At 46.2% G+C, this 21,480-nt stretch overlaps 1 protein-coding gene across 1 annotated transcript in view; it reads right to left on the reverse strand.

Annotated features, from left to right (window-relative positions):
* RIPK1 (receptor interacting serine/threonine kinase 1) overlaps positions 1-21,480 on the reverse strand; it is an 840,028-nt gene that overhangs the window by 381,721 nt on the left and 436,827 nt on the right. The window lies entirely within an intron of this gene.

Here is a 21,480-nt window from a genome sequence, read left to right on the forward strand (position 1 = left end):
AGAACTGTACAATAAAGTGAAAACTGAAAGACAGGCTCGAGCCCGACAGAGGGAAGCCTGTACAGTAAAGATCAAAAGTGGAACTGTATATTTATGACAAAGCGGAGAAACCCCAAGGAAGTGATTGAACTACCAGAAGCTTGAAGCCCAAGCCTGAACTGGTAAATTGAACCTGTAAGCCAAAGTGTGCAAGACTGAAAGAACCGTGCCATCCACCTATACTGTTTTAGGAGACTCTAGACACTGTGGTGCTGAAAGTGGGTTAGGAAGTTGTCATTTAAAGCCATTCTGACATTTCTTTTGAGACACCATTTTCCTTTTGAATTCCCTTAACATATTTGCCATTTTGAGAAGGAGGGCAAGGTTAGTTTTTCTTAGTATAGGCCTTTTTATGTTGACTAGAGTAACTGGGACTGTTTTGTTATTTAATGGTTGAGATTACTCTCATTCTAGAGCTAGGGCCAAATAGGAATCCTACCAACCCAACCGAATTACCAAATAAAGATTTTTGAAACTTTTACCCTTTGTGTTTGTGTCTAATGTTAATACCATGCCTTCCTTACACACCCTACACAATCCTGTAGCGTAGGATAGTGGCAGCTGTAACTTAATTTTGGTCTCACCAAGGTTGCAGCTGGTTTTTACCTCATTAGAAACTCAAACTCAAAGTACCAAGTATGGAAGCCATTGAGGTAATAATGTCCTTTTTAAATCCTACTCCCGCCCATTTTATTTTGGGCAAACCTTTTCTCTGTGGGCCTAAAATGGTAACTGTGCAAACACAGCCTTACCTTGCACTCAGTCATGACCTCTGTTGTGGTTTACACTGGCTCAGGCTGGTTTCTCACCCCAGACAACCCCAGTATGCATCCTGTGTTGGTGGACCAAAGTGTTTGGCAGTTTTTTGGGCCAGCCCGATTGACTGGCCCTCAAAAGCAATGTGCGTCTGTCCTGTGTACGATTGGCGGGCTGGATTAGACTGGAGGGCTGGTTGGCACATCTAGTGGAGCCCCTGTGCATTCCTCGCAACTCTGTTGATTCGTACCTGAATTGCTCGAGGATTTACCACAAAGCTGGGCTTGGCACTGGGTCCTTTGCCTTAGCCCCAGTTTCTTCTTTTGGCTGCTGGAGGTCATTCCTGTCCAGCAGTCAAAAGGAAAAAACATAGGCTGTTCCTTGCCAGTCCTCCTAGCTGGTTGAACTGGCCGTCTTCTGTTGTGGCTGTCCCAGGTCGCTGCAGTGTTTATCCCCAGTGAAATCTTCTTGGACCAAACACCTGTATGTATGGAGGTTCCCTAGCTTAGAAGAGTGGGGGGTTGACATTGCTCTGCTCTAGCTCCATCTTGGCTTGTCCTGGGTCACCCCAAACCGTTGCTCCTGTTATGGGACCGTTCTTGGTCAGCAGCCACATTTTGCTTCCCACGCTATTCGGATGTCCTCAGTCAGGTTCCTACATCTTCCTGGTACTTTCCTCATCACAGCTTTGACTTCTAGTCAGTGTGCCATGGTCCTGTTTACACAGATTATTCGCCCTTTCCTTCATCTGAAGCCTAGCATGGCATCCTCCCTTTGATTCTACCTCATCTGTGACAAATGAGCCCTCATGCTTTTTGCACGCCAAGGTATCTTTTCCGAGTTCTCGTACCGAACGCTTAGACCTACCAAGTTTAATTGCTGACTCGCCAACCGCAGCCATGGAATCACATTGCCATAAGAATTTCCTTAATACACGTTAAAAAGAGTTTAGTCAGCTTAGCCTGATCATGCCTCGAAAGGTATTTTAGGCCTAATTCCAGATGCATTATGTGGGTCAGTTTTGATTTTGTTACAACCAAAAGATGACAAATGAATGTGCTTTGTATCTTTGAAGGTATAGAGGATTTGCATAGCTCCTGATTTCGACACCCTAGCAAACAGTCAGAATCCCCTTCAATTTATACATTTTCAGTGTAGAGAGTAGCAATGTATAGTCTTGGCGAATTTAAAACTAGCACAAATAATCTGGTTCAACCTCGTAATGTTCCCGGGTGCATTATCTTTCCAATTTGAAGTGTCAATAAAGCTAACACTCAAATAATCCTATCTGGACCAGAAAAGCAGCCTCGGACCACTAGAATATTTTTGGACAAACCTTTTTCTTGACTTTGACGCACACATCACCATTGAATTATTTAACATTTCTTTTCCCCATTTGCATAGGCAAACTTTGGCAGAGCCCTCTGGATACTTGCCAGGGAAACAGTTTCATGAGCATAACTGAGTATCACTATTCTCCATTTGCATCAGCCTTTGTGCATTAGAAGTAATTCCTTCACAGATACCCAAACAGTGACTTTGTGTACATGTTAAACAAGAATGGAACGTGCCCACACCCTTGTTTAACCACCCTTCTGACTGGGAACTCCAGAGTCAACTCAACATTTGGGCCACATCAGACTCTAGCATTATAACCATTATGGAACTCAATCAGGATGTCTAATACAGCACTTGATATACCCATCTCTGCCAGGTTCTGACAAAGCCTGGACCTGTCCATATAGTCAAATGAAAACGTCTGGTCCATAAAGGCCACAGACAGGTGTACATTGGGCATATATATATCTTCCCCAAATCAGGTGCAGGTTATACGCCTGATGACATCTTTAGCTGCCCCCTAAAACATAACTGGGTACCTGCCAAGATTTTATTTGTCTTCACCAACTCCAGCAGTCTACCCTATAGAACTTCAGAAAACATGTTTGATGTTTTGTCAAGAAGCGTTACTGGTCTATAGTAACTAAGTCGGTTTTCACTCCCACACTGGTATGGGGTTATTCGCTCCGATAGTCTAAAGCAATCTTCAGAATTGCTGTCTTTCAACGTAGTCTTGTTCTTCCATACCCCAAATGTCTATCCAAGTCTTTTTTCTGTGTCACTCACAGTCTCTCATTTAAGAATGGATTCTCCTTATTAGACATTCTGGCTTTCATTGTTGTAGGTTCCTGGGAAGCAAGATTGACATTCTCCGCTATGGTCATCTTTTAGATTTCACTGTCAGTGTACAGAGTTTACCGGGAACTGGAGGCAATGTCAACACGTTGCCTAAAGCTCCCCTAATGGAGGGCTCCACTTCGTTTTGACAAGTCTCGTGGCCAGCAATTGGCCATAGGCAGGCTCAATAAGAAGTTCTCAAGGCTGTTCTCGGGACCCCCCCCCCCCCCCGACTACCCCTGGCCCCTGCCGAAATGCCCAATCCTGTGGTCCCCCAGCCCACTCTTATTTCCCTACTCATCGTCAGAGACATGCCCATACCTAAAGGACCTTTCCCTTAGGGCTCCCTATTTCTTTTCCTACTCATTTTGCACCACCTCAGAACTTCGCTATGTGCTTCAACCTCTTTCCACTTCACCTACGTACAATATAGGCATAGTGCATGTCTCCCCCTCTGCTCTTTCCTCTCCTCCTTTCCTCTTCCTTATACCTCTCTTCCTCTACAGCTCCTTTGTTCCTTTCTTAATTCTCCTTTCCACCACCTCCTCTTCAGGTCATTCCTCCAATGCCTCCTTCCTCTCTGCTCCTCTCCTACACAGATTCTGTTCTGGCCTTCTCATTTCTGCTTTTGACATCCCCCATATTTCGACATCCCCCATATTTCATCTTTCACCACTACCTATGATCTCATGCCCACCATTTCCTCCTTTAGTCCTCTTTTCACCACCTCCCCTGCCGATCACATCCTCACATCTCGACTCACCCTCTTTTGAACTTACTCTATATATGCCAACCCCCTCCCCTAGAGACGCCCAGAGGGTGAATGAAAACTGGTGCGTTTCATGATTATTGCTTTTTCATGGATTGGCTAGATTGATGCAGATTGCAATACTGAGAGGGGAAGGAATGTCTGTGCAGCAGGGGGGTTTGGGGGATATGTAGACAGTTGGATCATGCCTTTATTTGGCCCGCCTCCACCTTACAATCATTGCCCCCGTGTGCAGGCGAACAGAAGGCAAACCGCGCACGCACAGAGCTCCTCCTGCTTCGAGCGCAGCCTTGCTGACTTTGCTTATCAGTTTCAGTAAGCAGTTTGCTTCAAGCTCCTTTCTCACTGTGGCTTCACTTTGGAGAAATATTGAGGATCGTAACAATTTGTGGAGATACATGGGGCATGCTTTCCCACTCAGGTGAAATTAAACCACTCTACACACCAGATCTGCCCATGGTCGTTCCCAGGTAACACACCTGTAAGCCTGGGCCTCCATGGAACCTCGTTACACTACCCCACACCAGCCCCCAGTGTTACCCCTCCATACACCAAAAGGGTCAGGCAGGGGACATTGTCACAGTATACCCTCGAATCAGGGACCTCGGGTTTTGATGTTTCATGCCATTCATACCACGATTAAATGGATCCCCTTATATGCAGCCCCGTAATACTCTTTGTATCCAAATGTGGGTCTACCTACTGTGGGATGGTTCCAAGCCCACAGACTTGGGACAGCAGAAAACAAGGTGGTGGTGGTGGGCGAGCTAGTACCACCACAAGAGTGGGAAGAGGAGCAGAAAGTGCCCTTGTGGAAGAGATGAAATCAACAGTATCAGCTGTGGGATGTTTTTATCCATGCATCCAAGCCCTACCTCAAAAACTGTACAGTACTGACATGGAAAACATCATGATGGCCAGAGCTTCCCAGAAAATGCACAGGGAAATGCATGAAGAATAGGCTGCCACTCATTTTTGCCGATGTTATGGGCACAGAAGGGCACTGCCTAAAACCACCATTGGACTACCCACACAGTAGTCTAAAACCATTGGGAATGGCAATGCTGATTGCCAAAAGCAACCTAGAATTGTGGGGAATTCATTTCTTAAATCCCAAAAATGGGTGCAGTACCAGTACTCACCACTATCAGAAAGCCGGCGTTTTAAAACCACCAGATTTTTTTGTTTTGTTTAAAACTGAATAAATGAACCCAAACCATGCCAAAGAAAGACTTACTGAGAGGTGGATCCAATGTAAAGTTATATTCTGAAGTGACTTGAATGTTCATAACAAGACTGGCTGAGCTCTGCAGGTCTGCAGCAGCCTAACTGAAACTGGATTTAAAACTACCAAAAATCGAAAATGTTTAAAAGAAATGAGTGACCTACTTTTGAGTGTCACATAGGTTGCAATTGTTTAAATGTCATAGTTTAAATTTAGAATCAGCATCCTAGCTGCATATGTAAAAAATTGTCTTGACTTGAACTGGGGAACAAAAGTGACATTTTATCTGAAACCTGGTTTAAGGAACTGAATTCTGCCCACCAGCTACCCCCGACAGGAGATGAGACTTGCACAACAGCTGTGTTCCCAGGCCTAGCTGCCCTTTTGCTGCTCCCACCAAAAGGGATATGACACTTCCCTGATTGAATTACCTGGGCTCTGCAGGAAATTGAACAAAGCCCTGTCCTGACTCAGGCAAATGTTTTATTATGGGGGCCGTAAAAAGTGGCTTCCTCCTGGAAGTAAAGGGGAGGAGCACTGCCTGTGAGAGCAAGATGGCTTGGCAGAACTGGAAAAACCAGAAATTCAACCTTGTGCTGGGGGGAAACCACACCCCTTTGGGGCCAGAACATAACTCTAAAAAGATGGATCATTCATAGAGCGGGCTTGTGAAAATTATTTAAATGATACCATAATTCTTGTGATTTTTCTGCCCACATTTTAAGAGGTTTTTAGAACCGGTGGCATGATCTGGGGGCAAGCTAGCAGTTAAGAGGGTATTACTTAAAATGTATGCATGTTAAAAATCTGACACTTCATCAAGTAATGTCCATACTCCTTGCGCACATGTGTGTAAATTTGGGGTAATGTCCGATATTGCGAAACCAGTTAAAAACTGCAAATGTCGCCATTTCTGAATGCAAGCTCCCAGGAAGAGCAGATTTGGACAGAGTATACCTCCTGTAATGCATGATGGGTGCATGTAATTTTAAACAAATGTGTACCTGTGCAAATATGTCTTTTGGGTCAAAATATAGATTGTGTGTAAGTTGACAGGGGTGGGTTCTCTGTATCATAAACATACCTCATCATGATGACACTTCATTTCATTCCCCCAATCAAGGGGAAGAGGATGAAGTGGCCAATGATAAGTGGAGAGGGGTAGAGCCTAGTGATGCTGCACACACACCCATTTTCAAAACACATAAAAGCAGACAGTCAGGACAGATAGGGACATTCAATTCCATTTGCTGCAACGTGCTCTGCCGGACCATACCACATCCAGAGATCCAGACTTCAAATCCATCAATCTCCAGAATCCAGAGAGGCTAGAGAGAGAGCAGAGCTGACCCAGACCACTGTTAGCAGAACCAGAGAGCTGACCCAGATCACTGTGAAGTGCAGAGACCAGACCAGAGCCCAGTCTAAAACCTGACCAGATCCGTGGCGAGGCCCATTTATTTCAAAAATATATTGTGAGTACCTAGCAAAACTGTGCAGAACCAATCTCTTAGTTAAAATAATATAATTCAAGCTATTTTAATCTAAGTAGAACTGCCTCCTAACTGTCACCTGTCATTTTCTAGTTGCTAGCTGTCACTTGTCATTTTGAACTTTAAAATTTCAAATCTGAAAAACGACCTTTACCATATCGCTCATATCTCCGTGACCGTTTGTCCTAGAGACCTGCAGTAACTTTCATCTGGAAGCTGAGATCCTAGGCTGTCCTTGTAGTTCCTCTGTAATCGCGAAAAACGCACTCGCGAATTTGCCGCGATTTGCAAATTCCTCCACGTGTGAAAACAGCAGCTTCTTGCTAGAACTGTTAGAAAGTCGTTTGCAACCTGCCAATCATTCCTAGAATCATTGCTAGAGTGAGCCTGGACTAATATTAACTTGACACCACTCACCCTGAATTAAAAGAATTTTAGCATATTTTTCACTTCATTGCCAGCACATATAAAAGCATTTTGGGCCTGTGTTTCTAACTTCTGTAGCGTACTTCTGTAGTGTAAGCTTGCTGGGGTGAACTGAATTACAGTTGATTGCATTTCTGAGAACTGTGTGCTTTCCTTCCATTTCCTTGCATTGCATAAAGGGGGGAGGGGAGTGCCAGAGAAAAGTGATTATATTGTTATGTTGAAATCATATTGAGTATTTTCTGTATTGCATTTTCATTCAACATTACATCCATCTGAACTTATATAAAGCATTCTCTACCAGCTTCTTCTTCTGTTCCTATTCACAAGTGTGCTAGTGCCAGACTATCCATTATTGATTACTGATCAGATTAAGTGTGATATCCAATTATTAATTTATTATAAAGTGTGATATATATATCTATTGTTTAAATTATCAAATAAACCTTTTAAACTTGCAAAACAGAACTACTTCTTGGCTCAGTGGGGTCAGGAGGATTCCAAGAGAGGGGTGTTATATAGGGGTAGTCATCCAGAACGCATGAACTGGACATAAAGATATATCAATAAGGGTTTCCATTCAGTATCCCAGACTAGGCATTGACTTAGCTGTAGTGTTGCATTGAATCCTCTTACAAATTGGGGGCTCGTGCCGGACGTTTGGGTTAGATCTACCATTTGTGCAGATTAATACAGCGTGCCAGCTGACCAGATACACATATCCGGTCGGATCACCACGCTGTGTTACGCTGTAAAGCACTCCTCAAAGGAACGCTCTAAGGAAAAGGTCTGTTTTGCAAAAATAAAATACAAACTTATGTAAGTCAGGAAGGAACTCAAATTCCAGAACGACGACCTTGGTAGACATGAAAATAGCCAGAGAGCACTTCTTACATAAGTTATTTGTGAGAGGTGAGTGGACTCACCAGGACCGCATGGTTTGGTTGCAGGCCATCACGCAACAGGTCACTGAAACAGGGTCAGATATATGGGGAGATCAGGGTCCCCTACATGTGGCCCTGAGTGAACTATACATGGCTCCTAAAGCTAAGGATGAACAAGACAAGATGGTTAGGATAGCGGCATACCTGTACCTATATATGGGAGACATGCAGGATAAATGTACGGAAAGCCAAGATCTGGCGAACAAGCGACAGATGGCGTTAGAGAAGGTCCAATCTGACCTGGTCTCTTCTGAGCAGAGGCTGCAGGGGAGCCAGGAGTCAGAAAATGATAGTAGGCAGTATATCATTAAAATAAAAGAGGACATGGATATACTGCAACAGGAAAAGACAGACCAGGATACCAGAATTCTGGCTTTGCAGAAGGAACGCCAAGACAGTTTGGACTCCCTACTGCAGAGCCAGAAAAAGCTGGAGCAACAGATCAATTTCAGCAGGGCATGCACAGAGCAGGTAGCCACCCTGCAAATCCAACTAGACAGAGAGAAAGAGGAGAGCAATAAACTGATCCTGAAAGACCTGGATACCCAGGCAGAGTTTGATCAGGAGCGCCAGAAAGCTGGTCCCTTCCAAAGGCAAAGGGACGACCTGGCGTCACAAATTCAAGCTCTTGGTCAGGAAAGGGACACCTTAGGCCAGGAAGTCTGCCACTTAAGGAGAAAAATGGAAGAAAATCACCTGGCCCACCAGGGACTGGGTGACCTCCAAAAAGAACACCAGGACTTGCTAGAGCACACCAGGAGGGTGGAGGATGCTCTGGCAAGAAAGGAGCAGGCCAATAGGGACACAGCTCAGGAGGTAACCCTCCTGCAGCAAAGACTGGCCCAGTGCTCCAGGACCAATCAGGAAACGCAGAGAGAGAATGAGGCTCTCTGCCAGCACAATGATAGGCTCCAACAACAGGTAGCGATGCAGGAGAGACTGATAGAGTCTAGTAAGGCCTTAACTGAGGAACTGAAGGCGCAGGCTCTTGCATTGCAACAGGGAGCAGGGGCGGATAGAGATGAGGTTCGCTGGGAAAGAGAAACTCCTGAGCATAACCCCAGGAGCCCTAGTACCAGAGGCCTTTATTTCTCTCAGTCCCTGGACTCTGCCACCCCCATGTCCACTGGCGCACATGAGCACAGGGCCACAGGGATGGCAGATTACTATCCAGCCAGAAGCATGGGGCTCATAGGCCAGTACCTCCCAGGAATGGATGGGCGGGCATCCGGGTATGGGCACCCAAGCACAGTGCAATTTAGTGGGGAACCCCAGGAGAATAGGCCCATTAAGGGCATCCTGAAAACCTCTGCCCAGTTAGGTCAGTGGGGGGGGGGTACCCATCAAATCCTGGCAGCAAAGAGGAATCTGAAGACTCCTCTGAACGGTACAGGACACAGGAGACCAGGTCCCCACATTCTGCCAGCCATTCCCAGGCTCGCAGAATCCGGGAAAACCTGGAAGATCAGACAGGAACCTCTGGGAGCAGTGCCTCTGAGTCAGAGGACGAATGGACAAGGGTTACCCGGACCAAAAAGGCCAATAAGGCAAAAAGGACCTTGATTAAGGACCCACTGAAACAGATTAAGGCAATCAGGAGTGTCATCACGCCTTATCACAAGAACGCCAAGTACTCTGTTTGGGAACACTTGGAGCTCTATGAGCAAATGATGGAGACTTTTCATTTGAAGGACAGCCAAAGCTGTATCCAATATGTAAAGTGGACATTCTCCCCAGAGTACTCCAGTTTCTTTGCAGGGCTGGAGGACCAAAATCATTCCACGTGGTCCACCTATAGGGCGGCCATATTAAAACATTTTTCTGTTCACAGAAATCCCCAAGAGGCTCGCAAGGCAGCCTACAATTTGCAGTGTGGGGAGGATCAGGCCCCACAAGAATTTGTGCAAGAACTGAAACGTGCCTTTGCGCAGACCACCAGAAGGGTGCGCACGGATAGCAGAGAATTTATTAATACGTTTTTCCATGCCTTGCCCAAATACATAATGACACAGCTCGTGAGGGATTTTCACGAGAAAAGATCTTTAGACTGGGTCATTGAACAGGCGACCCGGATCTATGAGGTGCAGAAGCCAATAGAAAATAAAAATAATGCGCCCAAAAACCCCAAAGCCAACAACACCCCTGCTGCTGCCAAGGTGGCAGAGGTAAAGGTCACCCCCATTTTAGAGTTGGAGATGGGGGGCCTAAAAACCTACCTGCACCTAATAATGCTAGGCCCAGAAGGTCCTCGGGCCAGTCACAGACAGGGGGCCAGGGAGGCAGCCCCACAAATGGGGTCCCTCGCTCTCCTGATTATGTAAGCCCCCGGTACAAGGGAAACAGACCCATCCTGGGTTATGTGTGGACTCCTCCAGCCCAAGGGGGGGGGTCCAGCCAAGCACCTAACCCAGGGAACTTCCCTCCTAACTTCCCACCAGAGGGCAGAAATTCTCCAAATCCTGGGCAGAACTTTTTCCCCAGGTATCCACCCAACTTCCAACCCCAAAATCCTCCACCCTTCTTTCCCCAATTCCCTGAGCCCAGACAACCGAATCCGGGAGAGGGGAGGCCAAGGGTTGAGTGGTATCCAAATCTTCCCAACCAGGGGTACTACCAAAGAAGGGATAGCTACCCTTCCCGGGATCAGCCCAGGGGAGAAAACAGGGCCCCGTATCAGCCTGAGCGGGTTTCCCAGTTAGAGCGCCAGGTTCAAAACATGGCGCGGGATCTGGGTCACATACTGAGGGCTCAGCAGAACCCTCAGATCGGCATGCCGGCGCAGAACGCACCCAACTCTGGACCTGGTGCTCCAGAACAATGACGGGGGCAGCACCCCGATAACTCACCGGTTCCCAGGGAGGAGGCACAAGGGGAAGGGGGGTGTAAAGCCTTGGAGGAAGCTTCCTTCCTCACCTGTAAACAGCCCCTGGAAACCCAGGAACCGGAAACAAAATCTCTTGCCCCTGAAAGTCTGCCTCCTAAGGAGCAGAGGGGGGGTAGGAGAAACAAAAGACCCAAACAGACTCAGTTTGAGGAGGAGGTACAGTTCTTCCAATTTGAGGGAGAGGGATCCTCAGAGGATCCTGGGAAAAGGATCTTCTCCTTCAGAGAGGGGGGGGGAACTCCTCCCAAAGAAAAATGAGTCCCTAGGGATGCAAATCCAGACTGGGGAGATGTGGAGACTGAGCTACCGCCGCCCACCATCTCATCCCAGAACCAACCGCAAGAAAATCCCCTGGTTCAAACCCATCCTGATGACTGCCTCCAAAAAGGGGGGGGCGGCCCGGAGCCAGGGGAACCCACAATGGCTCTGATCTCCAGTTGCCAACTTTTTCTTTCAGATTCCCAAGGCTCTCCACAGAAGTCTGCCCAAATTTCTTCTCTTGCAATGTCCAAAACCAGAAAATTAGCCCACCAGTTGTCCAAAAATGTGCATTATCTGTGCCCCTTGAGGAGAAGGAGGGAAGATACTATGCCCCGGTCCAAGTACAGGGGCAGGGTACAATTTTGGCACTGGTGGACACTGGATCTCAAGCTACCCTTCTGTCCAGAAGGGCCTTTGATGAACTGAATGCAGGAAGGGGAGGGAATTACCAAATTCCTCTCACCTCACTTCCTGGACAACTCCAGAACTTTGACGGGAAGGAAATTCCCGTCAAGGGGACGGCAGATTTGGACATTAAAATTGGGCGACACAAGTTGAAACACCCGGTCATAGTTGTGACTCCAGAGGGCACCCCTTGTTTACTAGGGAACGACCTCCTGAGAAGGTTGTCACCCCTAATAGATTGTGTAAACAAGGTCCTCTGGACCCAGACTAGCCGACCAATAAAATTAAAACAGAGTGTCAACCATGTTAGTTTAAACGGCACCTGCCACATGGTTGAACAAAAGTCTGACCAAGTAGAATTTCACTTCCAGAATAGCCAAATTCCTGACGTGACAGTAATAGCAGTAGGACAACAGACTGGTGATGGAGGGTCCTCTCTATTTCTGAAAATCAACCTTCCTTCCAGTCTAAAGTGGTACTCCACGCTGGAAGGAAACACTCTGAGATTCTATACTAATCCACAATCAGAAACTCCCACTCCTATAGTCCAGAAAGATGTGAAATCAGCTCAGAGCCTGGCTGATATTCAGCAAATTGGAGAGCAGTTGTTCATCCCTGTCCAATTAAATGATGGGAAGGACTCTGTTCTCGCTCGAGTGTGTGTGAACAACGGTAAGAGCTTCATCAGCGAAGCCATGTTCCGTCAACTCCCAAAAGATCCAGCCATTCCCACATTCAAACTGATAGACAAATGGGAAATGGACCTGGAAGCACCCAATTCCAAACATCTCCTGCCAAGCAGGTGTATGCTTAAAATCTCCATTGGCAACAAGAGCATAGTACACAATTGTTGGGTCATGCGAGACATCCCTGCCACCTTTTACTTAGGCAGTGACATTCTCAATCGCTTTGCCATTAGTTTGGACCTAATAAACTTCAAAGCTTGGTCCCGATTAGCGGATAATCCCATGGGCTTTGATGATCCAGAAAAAGCATTTAGGTCAGCTCAATTGCTACCTTATGCAGTTGAAATTCAGATCAAAGAGGAAGTCACCATCCCAGAAAGGACCCGACAATTCTCCCTGGAAGTGAAAGTTAAAAGAGGACAATATCTGCAAAACCCTGATGCTTACATACCTCTAAACGCTTCTCTCCAACAGCAAGGGTTGGGGGTAAACCCAACTCCATTAGTCAACATAGAACATGACACCATTCCAATAGAGGTGGATAACAGCGACTTACAGAGTATTACTCTAGCCGCAGGCACCATTATTGGAATGGCGGTTGATGACCGACATTTTTCCATAGATTTAGGTAATGAACTGTTAGGGCCAATCCCCAAGGACTGCTTTGACAGTGACAGTGATGACAATACAACACCAGACAGGATTTTTACCCGGCATGGGGGGAACTTCCTGGTGTACACTTCTTGCCCTTATGGTAAGGAAGATGTGACTTGTGACTTCAGGAGGGATGAGGTGATTTTCCAGGTCCATGAGGGCTGCCTTTCCCACCTGAAGCCTCCAGTCCAAATCAGCACTCTGACCAGGGACTTCTCCACCCAGCTGGAGGAGGCCGCTGAGATAGCCAAAGCAGAAGTCTTTACAGGCTTCAGGCAGATGGTGGAAGAGAGAGTCAACCTAGCTGATGCCTGTGTGACTCTGGAACAGAAGCAAAAGTTGAAACAAGTTTTCTTGGATTTCCAAGATCTCTTTGCGGTAGACTCATATGACTGTGGCTGCACCGACATCCACACAACAACAATCCCCACGGACCCTGGCATGACTCCAGTGTTTGTGAAGCAATATCGTTTGCCTCTCGCATCCATGGAGTCCCTTACTGAAATAATTAAGAACCTTGAGTCCAGGGGAATAATCCGTCCCGTCCACAGCACCTTCAATAATCCGGTGCTGGGAATATTGAAGCCAAATGGCCAGTGGAGACTCTGTGCTGACCTTAGGGAGCTCAACAAACGGGTCCATACTTCCCGATGGCCTCTGCCCTACATTGACCAAGGGCTGGCCCAGATCCAGGGGTCACAGGTATTCACTGCAATAGACCTGACCAATGGACACTGGACCGTGCCGGTCAGTAGGGAGGACCAATACAAGCTGGCTTTTACCTTTGGGGGCCAGCAGTATACATGGACCCGGACTCCCTTCGGATACCTCAACTCCGGCAATGAATTCAACATTTTCCTACATAAGGCCATGCCGACTTGGGTGCGAGGGGTAACCTGGCTTATGTAGATGATGTCCTCATCAAAAGTTCATCTGTGGAGGAACACATAGCGGAGATCCGTTATGTTCTGACCCAGTTGAGGGCCGCCGGAGCAAAACTTTCCTTTCAGAAAGCACAGTGGTGTCGAACCCGTGTTAATTTCTTGGGGCATGAGATTACTCCTCAGGGTCTCTGTCCCCAGGAAAAGAAAGTGGAAGCCCTCCAAAAATTGAAAGACCCCACAACCCTGCGGGAACTAAGGAGTCTCCTTGGACTGACTAATTACAGCAGAAAGTTCATTGAGGGCTACGCAGAGATCACCAGACCCCTGATTCATCTCCTGAAGGGGGGGGTCAAGTGGGAATGGGGTCCAGAACAAGCCGAGGCAGTAAGACAACTCAAAAGAAGCCTCTCACAAGTGCCCTGCCTAGCTTACCCTGTCAGAAACAAGGAGTTCTTCCTGGAGACGGGGTTCTCTAATACGTGCTTGACGGCAGTATTATACCAAAAGCATGACAAGGTCAATAAAGTAATCTCCTATGCGAGCAAAACTTTATCCTCTGTGGAGGAAAAATTCAACGATTGTGAGAAGGCACTCCTGGCAACGGTGTGGGCATTGAAGAATTACCGCCCGTTTATCCAGGGGGAACACATCATAGTGGAGACTCCACACCAGCCTCTGCAATATCTCCAAAGTGACAGAATCCGGGCCGGAAATGTGAGTAATTCCCGAATTACTTCCTGGATTCTGTCAATGCAAGGCTTTCCTGTGGAGGTCCGATATGGCCAAAACAAGAAGAGTCCCCTCGCACAAGGTCTGGCTGACTTGCATGATTGTGCCAGAGAAAACTGTCTCGAGGACGAAAGTCTAAAAATCAAGGACAACACGGAGGCATACCTTAATTCCCCACACAAAGTCTTTGAAGAGGACAAGTGTGAGGGAATGTCCACTGTCTATGTGGATGGATGCTCTTACCATGTTGACAACAACGGGGAGAAAGAACTGGTGGCCGGCGTAGGGAATGCATGGGTGAATGAGTCCCCAGAACCCTCCGCTGGATACAAAATTGGTCCCCGAAGTAGTCAGGTGGCAGAGTTGATGGCTGTGCATCAAGCCATCCTCACCGCTATCCAGCATCAACTCCACGAACTGGTCATAATCACAGATTCGGATTATGTACGGAACGGGTTCGTGGAGCACCTGGTTAATTGGAAAACCAGAGGCATGTTATGTGCTAACAACAAACCCTTGAAACATGGGAAGTTGATCCAAAACATTGATGATCTGGTCACCTCGAATGAGATGACCATCTATTGGAAAAAGATCAATGGTCATTCCAAAGTAGAGGGACCAGACAAAACTGGAAATGACTTAGCTGATCAGCTGGCCAAAACCGGGGCCATCCAAGGGGATCTAATTGAGATTGAGTCCCTGTTGGGGGAAGTCCAGGTCACTGCTATCACTAGGTCCCAGACAAATGCTCACAATGACCTTTCAATTGCACAATGGAGCAAGGAGACCCCTGATGCTGATTTGATTACCGCTCAGAAGGGGGATCCAATAATTGGTAAATTTTACCAACACATTGAGGACCCTGAGAACTTTCCCCTGACGGATACCGATTACAACGGGAAAGAGGACCTTAGAGTGTTGATGAAATGTTCAAAAATGTTCCGGATTCCAGACGGTTTGTTGGTAAGGAAATCCAAAGCTGGCCACGATCAGTGGGTGGTTCCTACCTCATTCCGAAGCCTGATGTTAAGTCACGCCCATGATGCGGCCACCGCCGGTCATAGGGGGTTTCACACAACATTGGAAATCTTAAGAGAGGTTGCATACTGGCCACACATGGGGCAGGACCTCGACAAATACTTGAAGGGGTGTCTTGTGTGTGCACAATTTCAGCCATCATCCCTCACGCACCGTGCCCCCCTCCAAAAGAGGGGGATGACACTGCCATGGTCAGATTTACAAATCGACTTTGTAGGCCCCGTGATTCGCTCTGCTAGGGGGAATAAGTACATGTTGACTGTGACATGCTTGTTTACCAAGTGGGTGGAATGTCTCCCAGCCCCAAATTGCAAGGCAGAAACCGCAGCTGCCCTGATGATTAACCACATCTTTTCCCGTTTTGGTCTACCTCAAAGGATTGAGTCAGACAGGGGTAGCCACTTCACCAGTGAAGTAATGACAAAGATGTGGGAGATACTGGGGGTCAAAAGGAAGTTGCATATTGCTTACAGGCCAGCTTCTTCTGGGGCAGTAGAGAGATATAACCGAACCATTGTGAGCATATTAAAGAAGTTTGTGGCAGATTCTGGGCCAAGTTGGGATATCCGATTACCTCTGGTCCTAATGGCCATCAGATCTACCCCTTCATCTGCAACCAAAATGTCACCATTTGAGTTGATGACTGGACGCAAGATGGTGCTTCCTCAGCATTTGCTCTACAGGACCCAAGAGCAGACACTGATAAATGCCTCCACAACTCATGAGTATGTGGAGAATTTAAGGAAACACCTTCAACATGCTTTTGCTTATGCTCAGCGGAATCTAGAAAGATCAGCTGATAGCAGGAAGACCCACTATGACCTGAAAACTTCCAGGAAGGAATATCAGGTGGGGGACCGGGTCTATTTATACAACTTTCAAAGAAACCAGGCAAAACAGCGAAAATTTTTGCCTACATGGAAGGGACCCTTTGAGATTACAGACAAAATCTCCCCTGTGGCCTACAAGATCCGCATCCCCAAAGGCGGTTTGGCAGAGGGGGAAGACAAGTGGGTCCACATTAACCAGTTGAAGTGTTGCCATCCCAGGCACACTCTGCAACAACTGGAGGAATCCTCTGGAATCCTAGAGGGTACTGTCTCAGATTAATTCAGTTCTAACTTAAAATATCCTACATATCACCTATCAAATTCTGAGTTTCTCAATGTGGGCGTTTTTGTTTTTGAATGCAAAAAGAAATGTGCATGTTCATATGTTTTGACTATAAATTTATATGCCACCCCACTATATCAATGGTGGGGGAAAAATGTCTATGAGTAGGTATTGCCGCTCTTCCTTTGTCGTCCTAGGAGAAAGAAAACCTGGAGACGGGCCAAGGAGGACGATCCGGAGACCGGGGGCAGAGACGCGAGGGGCCCGGGGTACCGCCCAATATTCCCATCAGGACCGGCGAGGAGAACCGATCGATCTGACCGGATGGAGGAAAAGATGCTGAACTGTGCCATCTATTGGAAGAAGATGAGGAAACATCCCAGGTCTTGCGAGTCCCATCAGTGAAACAGAATGGCCATCGCAAGAGGGGGGCTTGTGGGATGTTTTTATCCATGCATCCAAGCCCTACCTCAAAAACTGTACAGTACTGACATGGAAAACATCATGATGGCCAGAGCTTCCCAGAAAATACACAGGGAAATGCATGAAGAATAGGCTGCCACTCATTTTTGTCGATGTTATGGGCACAGAAGGGCACTGCCTAAAACCACCATTGGACTACCCACACAGTAGTCTGAAACCATTGGGAATGGCAATGCCGATTGCCAAAAGCAACCTAGAATTGTGGGGAATTCATTTCTTAAATCCCAAAAATGGGTGCAGTACCAGTACTCACCACTATCAGAAAGCCGGTGTTTTAAAACCACCAGATTTTTTTGTTTTGTTTAAAACTGAATAAATGAACCCAAACCATGCCAAAGAAAGACTTACTGAGAAGTGGATCCAATGTAAAGTTATATTCTGAAGTGACTTGAATGTTCATAACAAGACTGGCTGAGCTCTGCAGGTCTGCAGCAGCCTAACTGAAACTGGATTTAAAACTACCAAAAATCGAAAATGTTTAAAAGAAATGAGTGACCTACTTTTGAGTGTCACATAGGTTGCAATTGTTTAAATGTCATAGTTTAAATTTAGAATCAGCATCCTAGCTGCATATGTAAAACAGTGTCTTGACTTAAACTGGGGAACAAAAGTGACATTTTATCTGAAACCTGGTTTAAGGAACTGAATTCTGCCCACCAGCTACCCCCGACAGGAGATGAGACTTGCACAACAGCTGTGTTCCCAGGCCTAGCTGCCCTTTTGCTGCTCCCACCAAAAGGGATATGACACTTCCCTGATTGAATAACCTGGGCTCTGCAGGAAATTGAACAAAGCCCTGTCCTGACTCGGGCAAATGTTTTATTATGGGGGCCGTAAAAAGTGGCTTCCTCCTGGAAGTAAAGGGGAGGAGCACTGCCTGTGAGAGCAAGCTGGCTTGGCAGAACTGGAAAAACCAGAAATTCAACCTTGTGCTGGGGGGAAACCACACCCCTTTGGGGCCAGAACATAACTCTAAAAAGATGGATCATTCATAGAGCGGGCTTGTGAAAATTATTTAAATGATACCATAATTCTTGTGATTTTTCTGCCCACATTTTAAGAGGTTTTTAGAACCGGTGGCATGATCTGGGGCAAGCTAGCAGTTAAGAGGGTATTACTTAAAATGTATGCATGTTAAAAATCTGACACTTCATCAAGTAATGTCCATACTCCTTGCGCACATGTGTGTAAATTTGGGGTAATATCCGATATTCCGAAACCAGTTAAAAAGTGCAAATGTCGCCATTTCTGAATGCAAGCTCCCAGGAAGAGCAGATTTGGACAGGGTATACCTCCTGTAATGCATGATGGGTGCATGTAATTTTAAACAAATGTGTACCTGTGCAAATATGTCTTTTGGGTCAAAATATAGATTGTGTGTAAGTTGACAGGGGTGGGTTCTCTGTATCATAAACATACCTCATCATGATGACACTTCATTTCATTCCCCCAATCAAGGGGAAGAGGATGAAGTGGCCAATGATAAGTGGAGAGGGGTAGAGCCTAGTGATGCTGCACACACACCCATTTTCAAAACACATAAAAGCAGACAGTCAGGACAGATAGGGACATTCAATTCCATTTGCTGCAACGCGCTCTGCCGGACCATACCACATCCAGAGATCCAGACTTCAAATCCATCAATCTCCAGAATCCAGAGAGGATAGAGAGAGAGCAGAGCTGACCCAGACCACTGTTAGCAGAACCAGAGAGCTGACCCAGATCACTGTGAAGTGCAGAGACCAGACCAGAGTCCAGTCTAAAACCTGACCAGATCCGTGGCGAGGCCCATTTATTTAAAAAATATATTGCGAGTACCTAGCAAAACTGTGCAGAACCAATCTCTTAGTTAAAATAATATAATTCAAGCTATTTTAATCTAAGTAGAACTGCCTCCTAACTGTCACCTGTCATTTTCTAGTTGCTAGCTGTCACTTGTCTTTTTGAACTTTAAAATTTCAAATCTGAAAAACGACCTTTACCATATCGCTCATATCTCCGTGACCGTTTGTCCCAGAGACTTGCAGTAACTTTCATCTGGAAGCTGAGATCCTAGGCTGTCCTAGGACCCCAAAACGATAGTACTAGTCCTTGTAGTTCCTCTGTAATCGCGAAAAACGCACTCGCGAATTTGCCGCGATTTGCAAATTCCTCCACGTGTGAAAACAGCAGCTTCTTGCTAGAACTGTTAGAAAGTCGTTTGCAACCTGCCAATCATTCCTAGAATCATTGCTAGAGTGAGCCTGGACTAATATTAACTTGACACCACTCACCCTGAACCTCTAGAGGGAATTAAAAGCATTTTAGCATATTTTTCACTTCATTGCCAGCACATATAAAAGCATTTTGGGCCTGTGTTTCTAACTTCTGTAGTGTAAGCTTGCTGGGGTGAACTGAATTACAGTTGATTGCATTTCTGAGAACTGTGTGCTTTCCTTCCATTTCCTTGCATTGCATAAAGGGGGGAGGGGATTGCCAGAGAAAAGTGATTACATTGTTTTGTTGAAATCATATTGAGTATTTTCTGTATTGCATTTTCATTCAACATTACATCCATCTGAATTTATATAAAGCATTCTCTACCACCTTCTTCTTCTGTTCCTATTCACAAGTGTGCTAGTGCCAGACTATCCATTATTGATTACTGATCAGATTAAGTGTGATATCCAATTATTAATTTATTATAAAGTGTGATATATATATCTATTGTTTAAATTATCAAATAAACCTTTTAAACTTGCAAAACAGAACTACTTCTTGGCTCAGTGGGGTCAGGAGGATTCCAAGAGAGGGGTGTTATATAGGGGTAGTCATCCAGAACGCATGAACTGGACATAAAGATATATCAATAAGGGTTTCCATTCAGTATCCCAGACTAGGCATTGACTTAGCTGTAGTGTTGAATTGAATCCTCTTACACAGCCGAGTCAACATCAAAATCTGAAAGTAATCCATACATGCAGTATAAAGACATGATTTAGGCAAATAACCTGCAGAGAGACAACTTACAAAGACAAGGTATGCTATTCCGGAGGTCAAAGGGCATGGGCACCAATCTGTGCTAACTGAGACAGACACAGCAAAGATACATGGTACACAGGTTCACACTTCAGCAAACACTGTTACCGTCACTGAGCAGTTCTGGGGAAGGGTGTCCACTCTGGGATAATGTGTGGACTACTGATCTGAAACAGTTACAAACGTTGCATATCCCACGACTAAGCTGGCAAAGGCTAAAGGCACCTTCCTCCAAAAATATTAGGGAAGCATCCCTCTGACCTCTCAATTGATCCCCTGATGTACAAATGAAGCCATACAAAATGGAAGCTACTGAGAAGAGGACTTCTGAGCATGCATTAGTGGAAAAGGTGTGGGTGGTGCTCTTCTTGCTGTATGGCTTTTGGGTACTAGTCCTTCGCCCGCATCGTCCATTTTGGGTTCTATGCTTCTGCACTACAGCACTCATCTAAGAAGCCATGTTTCCTGGTCCCACATCATCACCAGGTTTTACCTGTTCTGGTTCCTTATGCCTGTCAGGCAGTCCAGAGGATGCAGCAGAGGAAGAACAGCACAGGGACTCTGGGCAGAACCCAAAATCAGAGCCCAAGGCTTTGGTACACGTACTGGAAGAGGAGCGTGCTATATGTGTGGCTTTCCTGATGACAGGTTTCTGATGCGCAGTAAATGAGCATGACTATGCTGTGCACCTCTGTGTGGTTGTGGACCGGGTTTCCAGCAGGAGCTCTAATGTTGGCTTTGTGAGAATTGTGCAGGATGCGACAGACACAGACGTCCCAAAGGAGGCAAGAGACTGGTGGTGCAATAGAGGTAGAAGGGCAGCAGGTTAGGGTCTTAATGGGGGGGGCCCTCTTTCCATGCAATGTGGAGCAGGAGCGGGGAGAGCGCGCTTATCCCTTCCACATGATCATGGTAAGTGGGAGAAGTGCAAGGGGATGGACAGCACAACAAATGTGGAGTGTTAAATGCCCCCAAAGTAAAGAACTGTACAGGCAAAATGTGAAACTGCTCTAATCACCAGATGAAGACTGGGAATTAAAGCCCATTAAAGCTTTAGAATGACACCTGGAAACATCCAGTGTAACACTGTGCATCTGCCTAGGAGAAACCCTAAAAGGGCCTCCAAGCTCACCCAAAATGGATTTCAGAGGTCACTCCACAAAGGCTTAGACACCTATTCAGAAAAGAAGAAGAGGCATAATGCAAACTTACTGGTGGCTTTTCTAGGTAAAATTACTCCCCAGATCTCCGTGGATTTTTGAAAGAAAGTATTGTCTTTCTCTTCACAACAAGGCCTTGTGACATTGGATGCTTCCACATAGTGATTAAACCTGTTCTTAAGGGACCAAACTGAAATGGATTCACAAATGGCACAGGCAGGCCCATTATGCCAGCGGCCAAGTTAAAGGAGCACATATTGCGGGGATTGAGTTATAAACAGAAATTGTGGTAGAATGGAATATGATTTCAGTACCGACAGACTTTTTGTGAAAAGCAA

Source organism: Ambystoma mexicanum, chromosome 5p (assembly GCF_040938575.1).
Source record: "Ambystoma mexicanum isolate Mex_15411 chromosome 5p, UKY_AmexF1_1, whole genome shotgun sequence".
NCBI lineage: Eukaryota > Metazoa > Chordata > Amphibia > Caudata > Ambystomatidae > Ambystoma > Ambystoma mexicanum.